Source organism: Rhipicephalus sanguineus, chromosome 7 (genome assembly GCF_013339695.2).
Source record: "Rhipicephalus sanguineus isolate Rsan-2018 chromosome 7, BIME_Rsan_1.4, whole genome shotgun sequence".
Lineage (NCBI taxonomy): Eukaryota > Metazoa > Arthropoda > Arachnida > Ixodida > Ixodidae > Rhipicephalus > Rhipicephalus sanguineus.
Window position 1 is genome coordinate 28,384,815 of NC_051182.1, and position 18,941 is coordinate 28,403,755.

At 45.2% G+C, this 18,941-nt stretch overlaps 1 protein-coding gene across 2 annotated transcripts in view; it reads right to left on the reverse strand.

The window, feature by feature from the left end:
- LOC119398574 (AP-4 complex accessory subunit Tepsin-like) overlaps positions 1–18,941 on the reverse strand; it is a 115,510-nt gene that overhangs the window by 38,437 nt on the left and 58,132 nt on the right. The gene's annotated exons all lie outside the window — the stretch shown is intronic.

Sequence of the window (18,941 nt, forward strand, 5' to 3'; positions counted from 1 at the left end):
TCCCAGCAAAAATACTTTGTCCACAAGACATCCAAATCATGTTCCACTGTCTGCATGCACAGCTCTGAACACAAACGGGAAATACGCCGCACACCCTGTTCCAGATATAGAACCCTAAAAGTTCCCAGAGCATGTAGCCTACTGTTCAGGCTAACACATGAATATAGTTAGCTGGTAAAGAAATGTTTTCTCGCATGTTTGAATTATAATCCAAAGCCTGCATGCAGATCATGCAGGTATCACATGTTTTTCTTATGCAATTTACTTTGAAGACTTCAGTTATTTCAGTGCTGTGCTTGTGCCAGTTGGAAGACCAAGATGAATGAGGAATATTCTGATGCATTTCCAGCACATGCTAGAAAAAGGAAAAAAATATGCAAGCACAGAAAGGCAAGACAACAGTAAGAACACTGCTCTTTTGCCTTCCCGTGTTTGCGCATTTTTTTCCTTTTTCTCATATTCACCGCAAATGCATCGATTCAGTGTTACAACTAGCCCAGCTAACTGCTTTAAGAGTAGTAATCTGCACTTCCACGTGCATGTTTGTTATGTGTGCACCCAATGTGTCTGATCTCACCTTGTTAGGGCTTTGCCCATTGCGTCCATCACTCAGCATGTGCTGCAGACATGATATTCACATAGCACACACTGCAAAAGGCCCTGACACGTCTGTCGGATGTACGCAGCACGTGCGGCAGTGTTCATTGTAGGACATGCATTGTTAGTTCATAGGACACTGAAAGTGCAGCCATACAGTCATGCAAAGGAGGTCCAGAGAGCAGATTTGTCAAATCCCTAAGGTATCCATGTCCTGGTTTCAAATGTACAGCTTATATCTACTGAATCTCATTGCAGTCATTGGAATGTATGGTGTGGAGTTTAAGTCCCGAGTGGGGCTCACGCTTTCGAAGCATATAGTCAGAAAGCAAACAATGAAAAGTGTGGCAAGAGAGCTGCTTATAATCAAATGAAAGGAAGGGTGCACTCACTTGCAGCTGATCGAATGGCAGTGTCTTTTCTGGCTAGGATGGAACGTACTGTGGCATGACCATTAGTGAGTACATGATGCAGGACTCTCAGGCACTGCTCAGCATCCAGAACATGGAGATAGAAGAAAATCAATGCGTAACAGTTAATCATTCAACTCTATTCAAGTGATGGAAAAGAAGTAATTTGGTCTGTACACGGTAATGTAACAGATCCTTTAATTATGGCATGGTGTACAGCCTATAACATATTGTCGCGACGTCAAGAGAGAGGTCATAACGCCAAGATCGAGAGAACAGCAGGTCGGTCTTTTTAATATACCGCGCGCAAGCGAGCTTCTCTTCTTTCTTCTTTCTGGCTCCTGTAAAACGCGTATGAGCCTTTTCGCTGTCCTCTTCGTCTTTCTCATAGCAAGCACATGGCATTTGCCTCCCTCCGAAAGAGGCATCGTCCCGATGCGCAGCCCAGGCGCTCTATTTAGAAAAGCGCGCACATATGCACTGGAACCCAACCAGAGTTAGCTGGACAGGTACGGTTTCATCCGCACGACATGCACGACTTCGGGTGAATGCTTCCGGCGACTGGAACCACAATCACTGTCGGGAACGACCTCGTAGTTCACGTCGTTCAAGCGTCGGATGACTCTGTAGGGACCAAAGTATCGTCTCAGCAGTTTTTCAGAAAGTCCGCGTCGACGTATTGGGATCCAGACCCACACCTTGTCGCCGGGTGTGTAGGTAACGAATTTGTGTCGCAGGTCGTACCATTTCGCATCTTTATGTTGCTGATGACAGATGCGTACGCGGGCAGGCTGTCTGGCTTCCTCGACGCGCTGAGTAAATTCTTCGGCGTCGGTATCAATGTCGTCACCCTCGTGCGGCAGCATAGCGCCCAACGTTGTCGTGACCTCGCGACCATGGATTAAACTGAACGGTGTCATTCCAGTAGTTTCCTGTCGAGCGGTATTATAGGCGAAGGTCACGTAAGGCAAGATTTCGTCCCAGGTTTTATGGTCCGTGTCGATGTACATAGAGAGCATGTCTGCGAGGGTCTTATTAAGGCGCTCCGTTAGTCCGTTTGTTTGGGGATGGTACGCAGTCGTTCTCCGGTGAGCTGTACCACTGAGCTTGAGAACCGACTCCAAAAGTTCCGCGGTGAAGGCAGTTCCTCTGTCGGTGATGACCACTGTTGGGGCGCCGTGCCGAAGGACGACGTTTTCGATGAAGAAGTGAGCCGCTTCTGCTGCTGTGCCCCTCTGCATAGCTTTTGTCTCCGTGTAGCGAGAGAGGTAATCAGTGGCGACAATGATCCATCGGTTCCCTGCAGTAGAAGTTGGGAATGGGCCCAGGAAATCCATTCCAATTTGGGCGAATGGCCGTGCTGGTACTTCTACAGAATGTAATAGGCCCGCTGGCTTACCGGGGGGCGCTTTGCGTCTTTGGCAGTCAGCACAAGTCTGAACGTGATGTTTTACAGCAGCATGTAGTTTTGGCCAGTAGTACTTTCGTCGCAGTCGGGACAACGTTCGGGTGTAGCCTAGGTGACCGGAAGTGGCCTCGTCATGGCAGGCTTCTAAAATTTCTTTTCGCAGTGATGAAGGCACGACGAGCAAGTACGCGCTGCCGCTTGGAGAAAAGTTCTTCTTGTAGAGAACGTCGTTCCGTAAACAAAAAGATGGCAGTCCTCTGGCAAAAATTCGCGGCACGTCTTTACGTCGTCCTTCCCAGAAATCGATGAGCGGAAGCAGCTCTGGGTCGCCGCGCTGCTCTTGTGAAATAGTGGCCGTGTTGACGACTCCCAAGAATGCGGCGTCCACGGATTTGTCATCAATGGCGGCAGGCTCGACGGGCGACCGCGAGAGGCAGTCGGCGTCAGTATGCCTCTTTCCGGATTTATAAGTTATGCTCATATCAAATTCTTGAAGCCGAAGGCTCCAGCGCGCCAAACGGCCAGATGGGTCTTTCAGGTTAGTGAGCCAGCAGAGCGAATGGTGATCGCTGACGACCTTGAATGAGCGCCCGTACAAATATGGGCGAAATTTGATTACTGCCCACACAACAGCGAGACATTCCTTCTCGGTAGTCGAGTAGTTCTCCTCGGTGCGAGAGAGAGCTCGGCTGGCATAGGCTATCACTTTTTCAGTGCCGTCTTGCCACTGTACCAGTACGTCGCCCAGGCCTACATTGCTGGCGTCGGTGTGAAGTGCTGTTGGCGCTTCCTGGTCAAAGTGCGCAAGAACTGGAGGTGTTCGGAGGCGTTGACGTAAGCCGGTAAATGCCATTTGTTCCTTTTCGCCCCAAAGAAAGGGAACATCCTCTCGTGTGAGTCGGGTCAAAGGTGCCGCAATAGACGAAAAGTCCGCGATGAATCGTCGGTAACTAGGCACATAGTCCTAAGAAGCGCCTCACTGCTTTTTTGTTGTGTGGTGCAGGAAAGTTTGCAACAGCGTCTATTTTGGCTGGGTCAGGTCGAACACCCTCGTGACTTACGACGTGACCGAGGAAGGAAAGCTCACTGAAGCCAAAATGACATTTTTCTGGTTTTAACGTCAGGCCAGCCGAACGTATAGCTTGGAGAACTGTGAATAACCGGTTTAGATGTTCTTCAAATGTAGCTGAGAAGACAATAACGTCGTCGAGATATACCAAGCATGTATGCCATTTCAGGCCTGATAGCACGGTGTCCATCAAACGCTGAAAAGTGGCTGGCGCTGAACATAACCCGAATGGAAGGACTTTAAATTCATAAAGACCGTCGGGCGTCATGAAAGCAGTTTTCTCACGATCGCGCTCATCGACCTCTATCTGCCAATAGCCGCTTCGTAGGTCCATTGATGAGAAATAGCGTGCATGCCGCAGTCTATCCAGAGAATCGTCCATGTGTGGCAGCGGGTAGACGTCTTTCTTCGTGACTTGGTTTAACTTGCGGTAATCTATACAGAAGCGCAAGCTGCCGTCTTTCTTTTTAACCAATACCACGGGAGATGCCCAAGGACTTTTTGAAGGCTGTATGACATCATCCTGGAGCATCTTCTGTACTTGCTTTTGAATCTCCTCGCGTTCTTTCGGAGCCACACGGTAGGGATTCTGTCGGATCGGTCTCGTGTTATCTTCAACAACGATTCGGTGCTTGGTCAATGGTGTTTGCCTGACCTTTGATGTGCACGAAAAACAATCTTCGAACTGGTGTATCAGTTCCAGTAGGCGCTGCCTATCAGAGGGTGACAGAGTAGAACTGACGTCGACAGACAAAGGAGTCGAGGGAGGCGTGGTCGCGTCATGAGATTGCAAAGCGAAACAATCCCTCGTTTGGTCGATGTCGTCGTAGTAGGCAATCGCGGTACCCTTCTGGATGTGACGGCGCTCGTTGCTGAAGTTGGTGAGGAGTACTTCTGCCTGCCCACCAGCTAATGCCAGAATGCCTCTCGCGACGGAAACACCTTGCGTAAGCAATAGCGTAGCTATTTGCTCCGCTATTACATCTTTATGACTCGGCCGCTCACATGATACAGACACAAGGCAGCAGGATCTCGGCAGGAGCGTCACATCGTCGGCTACTCGCAAACGCTCGTGTCGGTCGTCAGTGGTGGTCGTGGTGGTGTCGACATACAGATGTGCGGAAAACGTCACCATACGGTCCGGAATGTTGATGACAGCGTCGTACTCTCGCAGAAAATCCATACCCAAAATGAGCTCTTTACAACATTCTGGTAGAAGGACAAAAGTGGCGACGAAGCTGGAATCGCTGATTACAAGCCGAGCGGTGCATTTACCCGTTGGAGTCATTAGCTGACCACCAGCACTTCTTATGTGCGGCCCTGTCCACGGCGTCTTGACCTTCCGAAGGCGGTCGGCGAGCTCTTGCCGCATAATCGAGAAGTCAGCGCCTGTGTCAACCAGTGCTGTCACGTGGTGTCCGTCTATGAGAACACTGAGATCGGCCCGTACGACGTCGTCGGCATTAGTATTCGTCGTCGTCATATCGTCTTCTTGCGGCGGTAGGGGGGACTTTTCGGCATCTCGACGATTGGCAACCTGGCCCCGGAGGTCGCAGCAGTTAGTTTCCCCGGCGCGGGCTCGGGGAACGGCCTCTGGTAACGTCAGCGTAGCTCTAGCGGTTCGGGGAAGTGTGACGCACAGGTGACGGAGATTGCCAACGACGACTTGGTGAAGATACTTGGCTGGTCGACAAGCGGTCACCATCGTGGGCGCGACGGTCTTCAAAGCGAAAAGAAGCTGGACGTGAAAAGTTGCCAAACCCAGCATCTCGATGACGGCAGTAGCGGGAAATGTGGCCTGGTTCCCCGCAGTGGAAGCAAAGGGGTCGACGGTCAGCCGTGCGCCACAAGTCGGTTCTGCGAACTGGTGGTCGTCTCGCAGAATCCCGTTGCCACCAAGGCACGAGAGCGGGCGGTGGCTGGAAGGGCGCTGCCTCAGGTGAAGGTGGAGGACGACGGACCACTACAGCATAGCTGAGCGAACGCTGCTCAGGACATGGCGCGGGCGATGCAAAGGCTTGCCGCAACTCCTGGCGCACGATTTCAGCGACAGACGCAACTGGCGGCTCGGTAGAAGGAACGCCGAGGGCCCGAAGTTCTTCACGCAGTATTTCCCGGATCATTTGTCGCAGGGAACTTTAGCCAACGGCAGCGTTCTCAGCCGCAGCACTTATTGGCGTGTGGTTGGGCAGGCGGTCAAAGTGGCGGCATCGTTGCTGCAGTGCCCGCTCAATAACAGTCGCCTCCTTTATAAATTCGTCGACTGTTGTCGGCGGATTTCGTACGAGGCCCGCGAACAGCGGTTCCTTGACGCCCCGCATCAGATGACACACCTTCTTCGACTCGGGCATGTCAGGGTCAGCTCGGCGAAACAGACGAGTCATGTCCTCTGCGAACATGGCAACGGTTTCGTTGGGCTTTTGCACGCGGGTTTCAATCAGTTGCTGTGCGTGATCCCGCCGATCCGAGCTCTGGAATGTTTCGAGGAGCTTGTGGCGGAAATTGGCCCAAATTTGGAAAGTAGGCTCCCGGTTCTCGTACCATGTGCGAGCGCTATTTTCCATCGCGAAATAGGCACGGCCAAGCTTCTGTTGTTCGTTCCAGCGATTCACCACAGCGACCCGTTCGAACTGTTCGAGCCAGTCCTCGACATCCTCATACGCTTCCCCACGGAAGATTTCAGGCACGTGAGGATGCTCAAGAGTCACCTGGGAAGGAAGGAGATCCGCTGATGTTGTAGGAGCCGCCATGCTGGGAAGAGGAGGAACAGTCGAGAACTCCGGACTTAGGCCTAGGAGGCGCCGGCTGAATCGGTGGACTGGAGTCGTGACGAGAGGCTGGGTCTCCGGACTGGGGGTACGTGTCCGAATAAGGCTTTCCTGCATCAGGTTGCAGGCTCCAGCACTTCCACCAGTGTTGCGACGTCAAGAGAGAGGTTGTAATGCCAAGATCGAGAGAACAGCAGGTTGGTCTTTTTAATACCGCGCGCAAGCGAGCTTCTCTTCTTTCTTCTTTCTGGCTCCTGTAAAACGCGTATGAGCCTTTTCGCTGTCTTCTTCGTCTTTCTCATAGCAAGCACGTGGCAATATACTATAACATATCCTGCTGCACTGCTGTCCTACAACATATCTATTCCCCTTAGAGTACAAGACAGAAAAGGAAATGACCAGTCAAGTCCCATTCTCATTATCGACTTGTAATCACATAATTATAATGTTGGTGATGGCACTCTGAGACCAGCTTTTCTGGCAAATTAAAACATCTTATCACCAATACGCTTCCTAAATGTCAGCAACTCTTCAAATAGGGCCAGTTGGCATGGCATGTACCATCCTGTTTTCTGCACTGCACTTTTCACACAGCGCACAAAACAAATGGATTGGATGTATGCTTGCACACATGCATGTCTGTTTAATTTATTTTGTACTTTATGTGAAAAAGTACAGTGCAGAAAAAGAAGCAATTGCAAGGTGTCATTTTCTACATGTGAGACGTGCGTGACGGTTAAAGACAATAGACAATATGCGGAACACGTGGGTAGCTCCTTCAATCTGCAGTAAATGGTTCCCTCAGCCAAAAGTCCGGTGGCCTTAGCTGCCTAGCTGTCTCACTCGCCAGACTAGTTCAAGCTGGTCCGTCGAGTCCAAGTTGGACAGTACTATCTGCCATTTCTATGTGATGGGACGTCTGATAAGTGTGGTTGTGCTTTAGCACGCCTGTACCATGTAGTACTAGATGGTTGCTTACTCCTTGCAGTGTGAGCATATATATTGTCACCAGGTCGTGACACTGAAGAAGGCAGCAGTTGGTGTGTTCAAGACTAAACTTTTTATCTGGGCGAACTTGTGCCCGGAAAATGAAAGGTCAAGTACAAGATTCACACTATAAACTGATAGCAGCGTGAACGGTCATTGGCCATCGAATAATCTGAACATCGGCGGAGCACGTCGTCTTTTATAAAGCAGTCGTCGCACCTTCCAGCGTTATCGCTAATGCTTGCATGAGCTTTCCCAGGTGAAAATGAGTAACTGGGAATCCAACTGGTTTCAACTGGCATCAACTGGGATCAAATGGTTCCAGTAGGGAAACAACTGGTCCCAGCTGATTCCAGTTGCAACTGGTACCAGTTAGCAGCTGGTACCGAATAAACTTGACTATTCGCATCCTGCGCATAATCTAAGCCGAATGATCTCAAACAATCGCAAAACTTCCCAAGCATTGCGGAGCGGTCTGCACCGAGCGTTGCTAACCGTTTTTTGTGGCTGACACTCAGATACTTCAAAATAAAGTTTATAAATGCGCATGGCAATACGAATAGAGTGTAGCGCGTACAGTGTGTTAGAGGCTCAAGTGTGGATACTCTGTGTTTGTAGTCTGTGCTATGCTACAGTTTCTCGTGTGAGAAAGTAGAGTGGAGGTGGGAACCTTCCTCGTCGGAGTTCTACAACTTCAAAAAAATGTGTCGGTACTTTCTGAATTCATGAAGGCAGCTGAGATTTCTATATATGGAAAAATAGGAAGCTATTCCGTCCTTCAGAAAGTTGCATAATTTTGGCCATTTCACTCCATTCAGAGTAAATTGAATGTATAAATGGAGAATACTGTATATGTCTTTGCATATACACATCATTTTTTTACATTATTTTAAACTGCTTAGACACTAAGCAGTTTAGTGTGCATACAGACCACATTCATGTTAGTTGGTGTATTCACTAATTTCATCATCATCATCATCATCATCAGCCTGTCTACGCCCACTGCAGGGCAAAGGCCTCTCCCATGTTCCGCCAATCAACCTGGTACTGTGCTTTCTGCTACCACGTTATACCTAAAAACTTCTTAATCTCATCTACCCACCTAACTTCCTGTCTCCCCCTCACGCGTTTGCCATCTCTTGGAAAGGAGTACGTCTACTTAGGACAGGTAGTAACCGCGGAGCCAAACCATGAGAGTGAAATAACTAGAAGAATAAGGATGGGACGGGGCTCTTTCATCATGAATGGTAGTCTACCACTATCCCTCAAGAGGAAGGTATATAACAGCTGCATCTTACCGGTACTTACCTACGGAGCAGAAACCTGGAGGCTTACAAAGAGGGTTCAACTTGAATTGAGGACGACGCAGCGAGCGATGGAAAGGAAAATGATAGGTGTAACCTTAAGAGACAGGAAGAGAGCAGAGTGGGTCAGGGAACAAACGGGGGTTACGGACATCATAGTTGAAATCAAGAAGAAGAAATGGATATGGGCCGGGCACGTAGCACGTCGGCAGGATAACCGGTGGTCATTAAGGGCACTAATTTAGCTGTGGTCTTTAATTGTGAGACCCCATACTATCCATCATGTAGAGTGTCAACTAAGATACAAACTCAAGAAAGACGAGATAAGTATTGTCTACAAATTTAAATGTGTATACTTGAGATAAATTCAATATTTTAATTTCATGCTTTATATGTGACATAGCAGCAGATGCCTAATGTTAGTGCTGTTCATCAAGAAAAATCTGGTAGCACTTCAGTACAGGCTACGGGTTCACAGGCAGGGGTTTCAAGGAGTAATCTCGGTGTACATATTGCCTTGTCATGCAATAAAAATTTCTTTTGGAAGTCTGTACTTGTCTTCTCTTCTTATTTCCAAGTTCGTGCCTTAATTGGTTCTCTACATCAGGGATCACCAAATTTTTTGGCCAGACGGCCAGACTTGTCACGAATTGTGGTGTCAAAGACCAATCAACAAAGAACTAAATAGGGACTTATCTTGAAGCACTGACCAAGGCATTACGACAAAGGTTTGTGGAAAGGTGAAATGGTCAGCTGTGGTCAAACAAGGCATGTCTCCACATCACGACGAGGAAACTTGCCAGAACATTGGCTGGAAGGACATTGCTCGCACGAACACTGTTAACTGAGGTGCATCCTCGTTACCAGAAAAAAAATCAAAACAAGTGAGCCTGACTGACCTTCACTTTTGTTGGTGATGGTCCCTCGACTAAGGCACCCAGAAGGTAATCCACGACTTGCTCGGCATACTGGCCATCATTCTCCACTGTCATGGCTGTTTTTCATTCATGTTTAGAAAAACCACAGCACATGCTCATGGAGAAGACATTCAAGCAGGAGTGATACTTATAGTTCTGCAGCTCTGCATTGTAGTTGACACAGCCGATACAGTAAAAACTGCTGCAAACATAAACAATGCAAAGAGTAGCATTATGGCGAGCTGTTACATTTGATCAAAGAGAGAAGACACTGTGTTGTTCATGTGTTGCGTCAGACTTGTGTGCACACTTCTTGAAGACCACCACAGTTAAGGGTTTTCTGCATGTGTACATAACCGATATGAATACGTGAAGCACAGGTAGCTTCGAGAACAGCCAAGTTATCTGCATGCCAAAGTGTCCACGGAATGCAAAGATGTCAGACCACAGGCACAAGCTGCCAGTGAAATTTTTCGCCAGCTTTGTCAAGCCTCAAGCTGTTTATAAGTATGGATATATACATGCATGTTTTGAACAAGAAAAAGAGGAAGAGAAGCAACAGCATATTGCAGTAATGGAGGAAACAAAAAAAGGCTAAATGTGTGACGTGACATTTAGGTGCCTCACAAGTGTACTCACACAGGCCCAACTAACAGCAAACACATGTTAAAACACTCTGACCAGTAGCAATGGTAGAAAAAAAAATGTGCCTCACCTAAAATACATTGTTTCTACTGCATTGCTTAGTTTCAAATACTATACCTTTGAACACCATGTAGTAATATTAATAGTGATCACTCTATGTGCAATATTTCTTTACTGATTAGACTAGACGTTGCCTTTATAGCAATGAAGTCTAAGGTTTGATGAAAACTCGTGTGTGGTGAGGAAAAATCATGTCTAAAGAAAATGTACACTCACCAACTAAAACAGAACACAAAACGACAGAATTGACACTTTGGCGCCTAATACAGGTGTCTTCTTCACAATGAACGAACAGGACCGCCATGCATTTGTTCATTGCGAACAAAAGACCCATATTGGGCGCTGAAAACGCCAATTCTGTTGTTTTGTGTTCTGTTTTAGTTGGTGAGTGTACATTTTCTTTAGACACGCCTTTACAGCAATATGCTTCATGTTGACTACCATAAAAGTACTAATGATTTCTTTTTGTATCCTACTACTTATATTTATCATAAATTACTCTTCTCACTCAACCAATGAACGATGAATATAACATCTTAATAACTAAGCCCCACAGGCAAACATACTGGGCCAGTACACATTAAACCTTGCTCTAAAAAAAATGTTGGAGTCGTCACTAAAATACTTTCACTACATAAAATATTTGTCACTAGCATATGTTCATTAGATGCAGGTATCAGTAAGAAAAACTAAAATGTTTACTTCCTTATATCAAATAATTCATTACGTCAACCTTCAACTGTACAAGAAACAGTGATAATATTTCTTTTTTTCTTTCTTTGTTTGTTTGAAGAACTAGCCCAAGCAATATCAGTGACCTGGCTAAGAAGGTCTGTAAAAAGCTACCGCCTCAAAGGATACAGCTGATCTCTTTGTACAAGTAGCCAGGCACGGGGGCATCAAGGTTGGACGTGGCTTCAGCCAGCAGCGGCACCTGGTAGCAAACAAAAATGCAATTGATATACCATTATCTTGAAAGAACTTCATTAATTTTTGAAAAGTGTCAATGAACAACTCTAGGACATTGTAAGGGTGCACTCTTGTTACTCAAAGAATTAATGTTTTAAAACTGAAGAACGTTTCAGACTTCCAACATCAGGCCATTAACGAAAAATTAAAGTTGCATGTCACCATGCAGGGCAGTTTTATGCATGCATACTGCAAAAGCGACTTAAGAAATGCCATGCACCCATCATATACCATCATTCACAGTCTTCAGGTTGGTCAGTTCTTAAAGGTACACTAAAGAAAAAAACAGTTTTTCTCACATTAGTAAATTACTCTTTCACAATTCCAAAATCACCACTCTCTCCACGAGAAGATGCTTGGTAAGCGAGAAACGAGAAAAAAGAAAATGCTGGTGGCGACACCACCTTCAAGTTCACGCACCATGTCGTCATAGATGCAGTTCCTAATCAGTAAAAGCGAGGTGCATTGTCCTGCGAGGGTGCCAGACAGTTAACACACCAAGTTCCAGGAAATTTCGTTGCGTCAATGTCACCAAAATATGAAGAATACACTTTGAAATCTGTGATGTCACGTGTGGCGACTTCGGAGCAAAATTTAATATTCAAGCTTTGACCTTGATTTTCTCCTCTATTAATAAAACTATGATGGTGAAATTTATGACATTTGAGTTCCACTATCATGTTCCTTTAACTTCACATCTGCCTTGCTACACCACAGCAAGGTAATTAAGGGTGAAACGGAACAGATATAAGAAATTAAAATGCAGAAAGAAATTAAAACAAGCGCATAATGTCACACAAGTGCTTCAGGCAAGCTCTCAGAGTCATCCACGGACTGCATTACTTGCGCTGTTTCAGCCATAGGCATGTTTGGACCAGCAAGTCACTGCTGCAAGTCATGAACTCCTCGAGTGTTTTGTTATTTTGGCCTGAATTGACACATTGTTTTTTGGAACGCTTTCAAACTTCCCTTCCTCCAAGATGCTCCTAAAACATTTTCAACAACTTATTTCATCTTTTTTGTGTCCAAACCTCATTTTTCCTCTCCACTAAGCAGTATGCTATGTGTGTCTGTGTGTGTAATATATATATACATATATATACATTTTTGCTCAAAATGGTAGTGACACTAGAGAAAAACAATGTTTAAGGTGAAATCCTTGCATGGCTAATGGGTAAAAAAATTCGGTGTCTGGCACTGTCAATACAAATGGTACTAAAAGTCACATGTGGCACATACGTGTGAGAACTCAAGTTAATTAAAGATGAATAAAATGCAAATTCAAGTAGCAAGTGTGTGCCAAGTGATTAGAAGTGACCACTATGTGCATAAGGTGAACTAAATGGAATAAAGGATGACCTAAGATGATTTAAGTGCAAATTACACATGTATTGGTTAATTAAGGGTGAATCAAATGTTAACAGTGGATCAAACATTAGAGCTAGGCATAAGCTACAGAGACTTTCAGTTTTTTTTTAAGACAGGTTATAGTATCCAGTCTTTTTGGAGCTAGATGAATGCATTTGAAGTCTAGAATATGCACAAACTAAACTTTCCGCCAATTGCTTGGTTGAAGTTTACGTGCAGTAAGTGATCAGGCAAAGGGGCAACACAATGATGGCACCATAATGAAGGGATTATAATGGTTTAATAGGATGGATTATATTCTGTTTGAATATTAGGGTTCCTGGTGTTGTTGTAGAATGTGCATAGCATTTCAGGAAGAGAAATGTTTGGTTGATTTCATTTTCATAGAAAAGTTTCCTTATTACGGCGCTCCCTCATGGATAAGCTGGACTGTAGTATCCTTCTCAATTGTCGTCTCTTTCTGAAAATGTGTCATTCCTTGGCTTGACCAATAGAGCAAAATGTCTAGAAGAGCTATCTAACGCTTGTGACAGGTACATTGTATCAAACTGAGGACATGTGTTTCAGCATGCTGCACTGATTATAGCCATGAGCAATGGTGTGGTGGCTCCCATTCGTATTCTATAAACCTCAGAACACTGTTCACTCAATACTGCTTTGCTTTCACACGAATATATCAACAAGACAAAACTTGTCGACCTGCACTATTTAATTATCGTTACACTTCAAATCTTTGTCTATAGGCTAGAATTTTCTTTTTCAATTAGTCACAGATGCACGCTAGATTGGCAGTCAATGCATCAAAGACCGCGTATCTGAGTGAGTGAGTTGTTGCACCCTTTGGAAGTACTGTACTCTCAAAAACAAAGGGCATATTTTGGGCGTCTTTTACACCCCACAACAATAATCGTAGCCTATCTTGCGTGCCTTGCCTTACATTATCGCAGCGCGCCTGACACGTCCAGGTCAGAAACGGCCTCTGCACTATCAGCATGACATAGAGGCAGTACCAAAAGCACAATTTTAAAACAAAGGGGACACGTGCAAGCCAGATGATGATTATTGTTGTGGGACAAAAGGACACCCAAAATAAGCCCTTTGTTTTTCGAGTGTACAATCTAGAAACAGCTGCACCCTTTGGTGCATCCTTCTTTTACATGATACATCACCTGCCTTGCATCCGTTTCCTTTTTCTTTTTTTTGAAAATTGCGCTGCCGGTACTTCTTCTATGTCGTGCTGATAGTGCACACACTGTTCATGACCTGGAAGTACCGAGTGCGCAGTGTCGAAGAAAGGAAAGGTGCACAAGATAGATGACGATTGTTGTGTGACAAAAATGCACCCCAAAAGATTGCAGCTGTTTTTAGAGCTTAAGTGCCGAGTCTAGTTGCCTGTTGGCTGGCTCACTCGAACACAGCTGCTGTGTTTCAGCATAGTCTTGCTCACTGGTCTTAGTGATAGCCCGCTCACGGGCTGCATTGTAGGCAGCACAACAACCAAGGCCATCACTGCCACAGCTGTACAAACTGCTCACTGAAATCTAATGTACATCCGATATAACACAATGTAAGAATAAAAAAATATAAATAGCTGGTAAAAAAAAATTACCGACAATTACGAAACTCCCTCATGCAAAATTTGAGTGCACTTCTATGCGTCTTCCAGGTTGCAGACAACATAAACCCCATGGCATGAACTGTGCGCATTTTCACACAGGTAACATTCTTTTAAAATTACCGAACACTACAATAAGAAAGCTTGTCGTGTATTCGTTGAATGTTGCTATATCCGTTTTTAACACAGCACAGTGACAGTGAGAAGCGTGGACACTATGTGTGAACAAACGTAAGCACCAGTAGTACCTTCCTTCATTGAAAGGTATGAATGTGCACGCTGGCTCTGCTGAGATAAGGTTCCGCAAAGATGCGCAGAGAGCAGAGCCACCTGGTGGCATCGGGAGAAATCAAAATCCCGAGCCATGTGACTGTGTTCTGCGGTCCAATTGGTCGAAGTGCGCTCGATGCATTCCTCCTCACTTTTTCATCTTTTGCTGTGGTTGTCTGCTCGGTTACAGTGAGGCACACCGATGCTCAACACAGAAGCGGGCACCTAATAGCTACATTCTAATAACAGCATACATAAGCCATTGCCTAGTCAAATTAAATATACACAATATATCACTTTTAGGGGTGTTCGAATAGTGAATTTGATACTGAATCGAATATTAGTCGAACACTGCCAGCAAACTAAAATGAATGAAATTTGAAACAACAAAAGCAGTCGTTCTTTACAGTTAACGTAAAACAATCAAATCCTGGTATTCTCAATGTCCGAAAGCTTCCACCATTACATGGTATGTTATGAAGCCACTCAAAAAGAAGTTCAAAAAGAACACCAATTAAGCATTAGGTGCAATAAAGCAGTTTCTCTGAAAGCACTTAACTCTTCATAGAGGGCAAATTATCCTTGTACAGCAAATCAAATATTGCTCAAGTGAAGTAGCCCAATTCACTACGCATGTTGTCACATTCACTGCGCATGCTGTCAGGTTTTATGTTGATACCATGTCAGCGGGGATGAATGGGTCATACTTTTGAGCAAACTTTAAATTAGCACAGATGACACTCTGTTGAAAATGTATAAGAAAATTATATGTACCTATGAACAGTGACATTTAGATTGTATACGTCTCTTCTTCCTGTTTCGTCCTTGTCCCATTTTGCGCCACCGTCTTATATTTTGACTATGCACCAACTAGCCCAGCAACAAATTTTATTATTCTACGACCAAACTGAATCACCAGTTTCACCAATCAACAAAACAAAACGGTTGTCAGCACGTGAAAACTGTGCTGCGCACTGAAAACTCAATGTTCCAATCTATCCAAATGTCAAGTGAAAACGAAGCATTAGCAAGAGTAAAACTTTTTTGGCTTTTTATGTTTGGAGAGAACCCCTGCCAAACCCAGGCCCGGGGCCCTGTTCCTAGTGGCCCTGACCACAAACCCAAGGGCCCCTCCCCCGTATCAGCTGCCAAAACTCAAAACTGTGCTCAGAGACAAAAGCCAACAAGAGAAACCGTGGTTAGAGGTGCCGGAATAAAAACAGTTCATTCCGCAGGCCGCTTATGCAGCTTCTTCAAGGACTGCACATAATTATTTCACAACGTGCAGTGTGGCAGACTGTGCAACTAACAGGAGAAAGCAAGTTGCTATACGTGAACACTAACCTCCATGTATGTACAGTACTCAGTACTTTTTTAGTATAATGACTGCTATTCGCAATTGGTCGAGATAACCACGTTGTGTCACGATAAATCTGGTCTCTAAAGATAAAGCTGGCTCTGATCTACGTGATCGAGTCGACGTCACGCCAATATGACCCAAACTCAAGCCAGTGGAAACGAAAGTAGGTGCGTTACTTAGCCATAAATTGTCCTGTTTCAATCCGTGATCGAGTACTGCACACGTCTACCTTCATTATTCCCAAACAATATTTATGCCACAATAACTATTCCGAGCCCTACAACATACGCTGTCAGGTGTACGAACCGAATCATGCACGCCAAATGTGTTACGAAAACTGCACAGAAATGATCAAGAATGACTTTGGAGGCAAGCAAAACTTATTGCCGTTTTTAACCACATGTTCGTCGTCTCACGAGCGCCTCTCGTGTCTGGTCGAAGTGTCACCGCGCCATTCGATGCTGGCATGATGCCAAGGCTCGTCGCGGCGCATTACCTGCCTCACAAATGTGCGTCCTGCTTCTGTTGTGCACAGGATGATTTCACAACGTGCAACGGAAGGCACAACCTTTCTTGCACAATTGCGTTGTCGCGGGGCATTTTCTGTGCTGCTGATGCGGCACCACTGCTCGCTCGACGACGGATGACAACACGAGTCTTCCTCTTGGCAACATAGTTCTCTTCCTCCTAAGACCTCCTTTCCCATCAAGGTCCTTTTCCCCACTCTTTTATTTCCCTAATCCCTTCCATATGGTGCTGAGTCAAGTTCCCTTACAGGCTGCTGAAACGCCCATCCAAGATGCGAAACATTGCCAAAGTCTTCAGAAAACGAAACAAACAACATTTCTTGAATAATGACTGGCTTGTCTTTTATTATCGGTGGCAACAAGGCATTCGCCCTAAGGAAGATGACACAAAAAAATAAAAAGGGCTCCAAAAATAGTTCTACATTCTTATGTCTACATCTTATCTCCAGCAGTTGTAAAAAGTTGTCAACAAACTAGTTTCAATTGTGGACGGATGCTAGAAAACATGTAAAAAAAAAAGAAGAACCGCAAACACGAGATGACTTCCCATCATTCAAGATCATCGTCGGTGTTTTCTTGCAGTTACTATGTTAACAATAAGTTAGGTGCAGCACAGGGTTGCTCAATGTTAAAAGGTCGAGACATACACAATGATGGGGCACGCAAAGTGTGAGCTCTCTTGATGAAAAAAGGGCACTAGCAATGGTTATTTGCCTGGTGATCGTGCAAATACGCGAATTGCACGGGGTGTAAAACAGCCCCAACGTGCTTGGTTGTACGAGAAGTGGAGGAAAAAAAAAAAGACCTAACAAGTCAGCGTCTGTGCACCACCCAGACACAGCTTTTAAACGCCTCCAAGCACACTTCAACAAGGCGTTTACAAAAACAACAAAAAAAAATGGATAGGCACACATGAGAATCAGCTGCCTCAAAAATAAATCCCTTATTCAGCCTATGCCCCTATGCTTTTAGCTTCTTCACAACCGAAACACTTCAGAATGTTCACAACAATCTGCCAAGAATCAGCAGCACAAACCGTAAAACTGACCAAACGTGTCAGACAAAAAAAAAATGAACATGTATATTTATACACTTAGTGCATCAGCTGCCTCCACATGTATAAGTTATGTCGTGTATCTAATTACGTACAGTAGAACCCCGCTTATACATTCTTCATTTATATGTTTACCCATGCATAACATTTTTGGCATCTCGTCCCAGCAAAGAATGTATACAAACATCTATGTAATATAATCCCCTTTTCAGATTGTTCCTGCCCGATACATTGAAGCCGTCACTGTGGTGGATGGGCTTAAAATATATGTCAATGAGTTTGATGATGTGGACTGCCACAAGTGTGCGAAAAGGGTCTGGTCCTGGCAGAGGTGTGAAAGAAACACCAGACTTCTATTGAGGACTTCTTTAAGCCACAAAGTGATGAATCAATTCTTTGAAAATACAGTTGTGTGCACTGTGTTTGTTTTATAGTTTAGCAGTACGCTTTCCCAATTTTAACCGAATATTCGCGCTGCACGTTTCCCAGCTACTGCATTTCTTTTTTTATTGCTGTCCCCTGAAAAACATATTAGAGGGGTTCTACTCTACTTCGCTGCATTTTCAACTGCACTGCTCCTGCAGCAACAAGATTTCAAGCACATCAGGCTCCCATTTACAGCACAATGGCACTTGAAAAAACCATCACGCACATATCTAGCCAACAAGCAGGTCACTTAGTGTATGGCATTGTGCAAGGTATTCAGACTCCTTAGGTGAGGACACCGGTGAAGTGCAATCATCCAGATAAAGAGGCAACAGTACAGTGAACTGCACGCACCCAGTGGTGCAGTCACAGCAGTGCTCATTCATGAAAGGTATGACACTACTTCAAGACCAAAAAGTCCTGACCCGACTTGAGTTGCTACGGCAACCAGTGCTTTGCGGGAAATCCAAGTCCAGTTATAGACAGGTGCAAGCCTTGGCTGCGTGCCTTACTAGTTGTGGGAGGCGCGCAGAAGAAGCACCGTCCTCTCTCTGCCACCGACCAGTCTTTGCAGTGTGGCTCAAATATTTCGAATTTCCCACAAAGCGCAGGCTGCCATAGCAATGGGAGATCAAATCTTTCACTGTCTCAAAAGTATCGTCGTACCGCCGATAAATATTCGCTGCCGTTGCTGGACCCACTGATGTGCCATTGCTACTTTATCAGACCGGCTGCACCTTGCAAGCAAGCCAAGAATCCCACCTAAGCAATATGTGTCTTACACCGTGATGAATGCTCACAATTTCACCCTTCTTCGCTACCACGTTGCTGACTTACCAACCATGTCACATTTGCCTGAAACCAACAATTGTGTAAAGGAGTGCAAGAAAGCAAGCGGATGTTTTCAAACATAGCCAAGAGCAAATAGCAAATCCATGCACACCTGCGCATTCAGTCATATGCAGCAAACAATAGCAATGTACATTCGGCACTGCTGTGTATATTGCAATCCCTTTCTCTCTTTCTTCATATAGTCCTGCTTCAAGCAACCACTGGCAGCGAGTACTAAGGCTAACATTCTCAATGTGAAAGACTATATGAGGCCGCACAAAATGTAATCGATGCTTGCACAACGTACAGAGTGTAAATAAGTGAGACGGTTATGAATTTTAGCTAATCTGATGGAA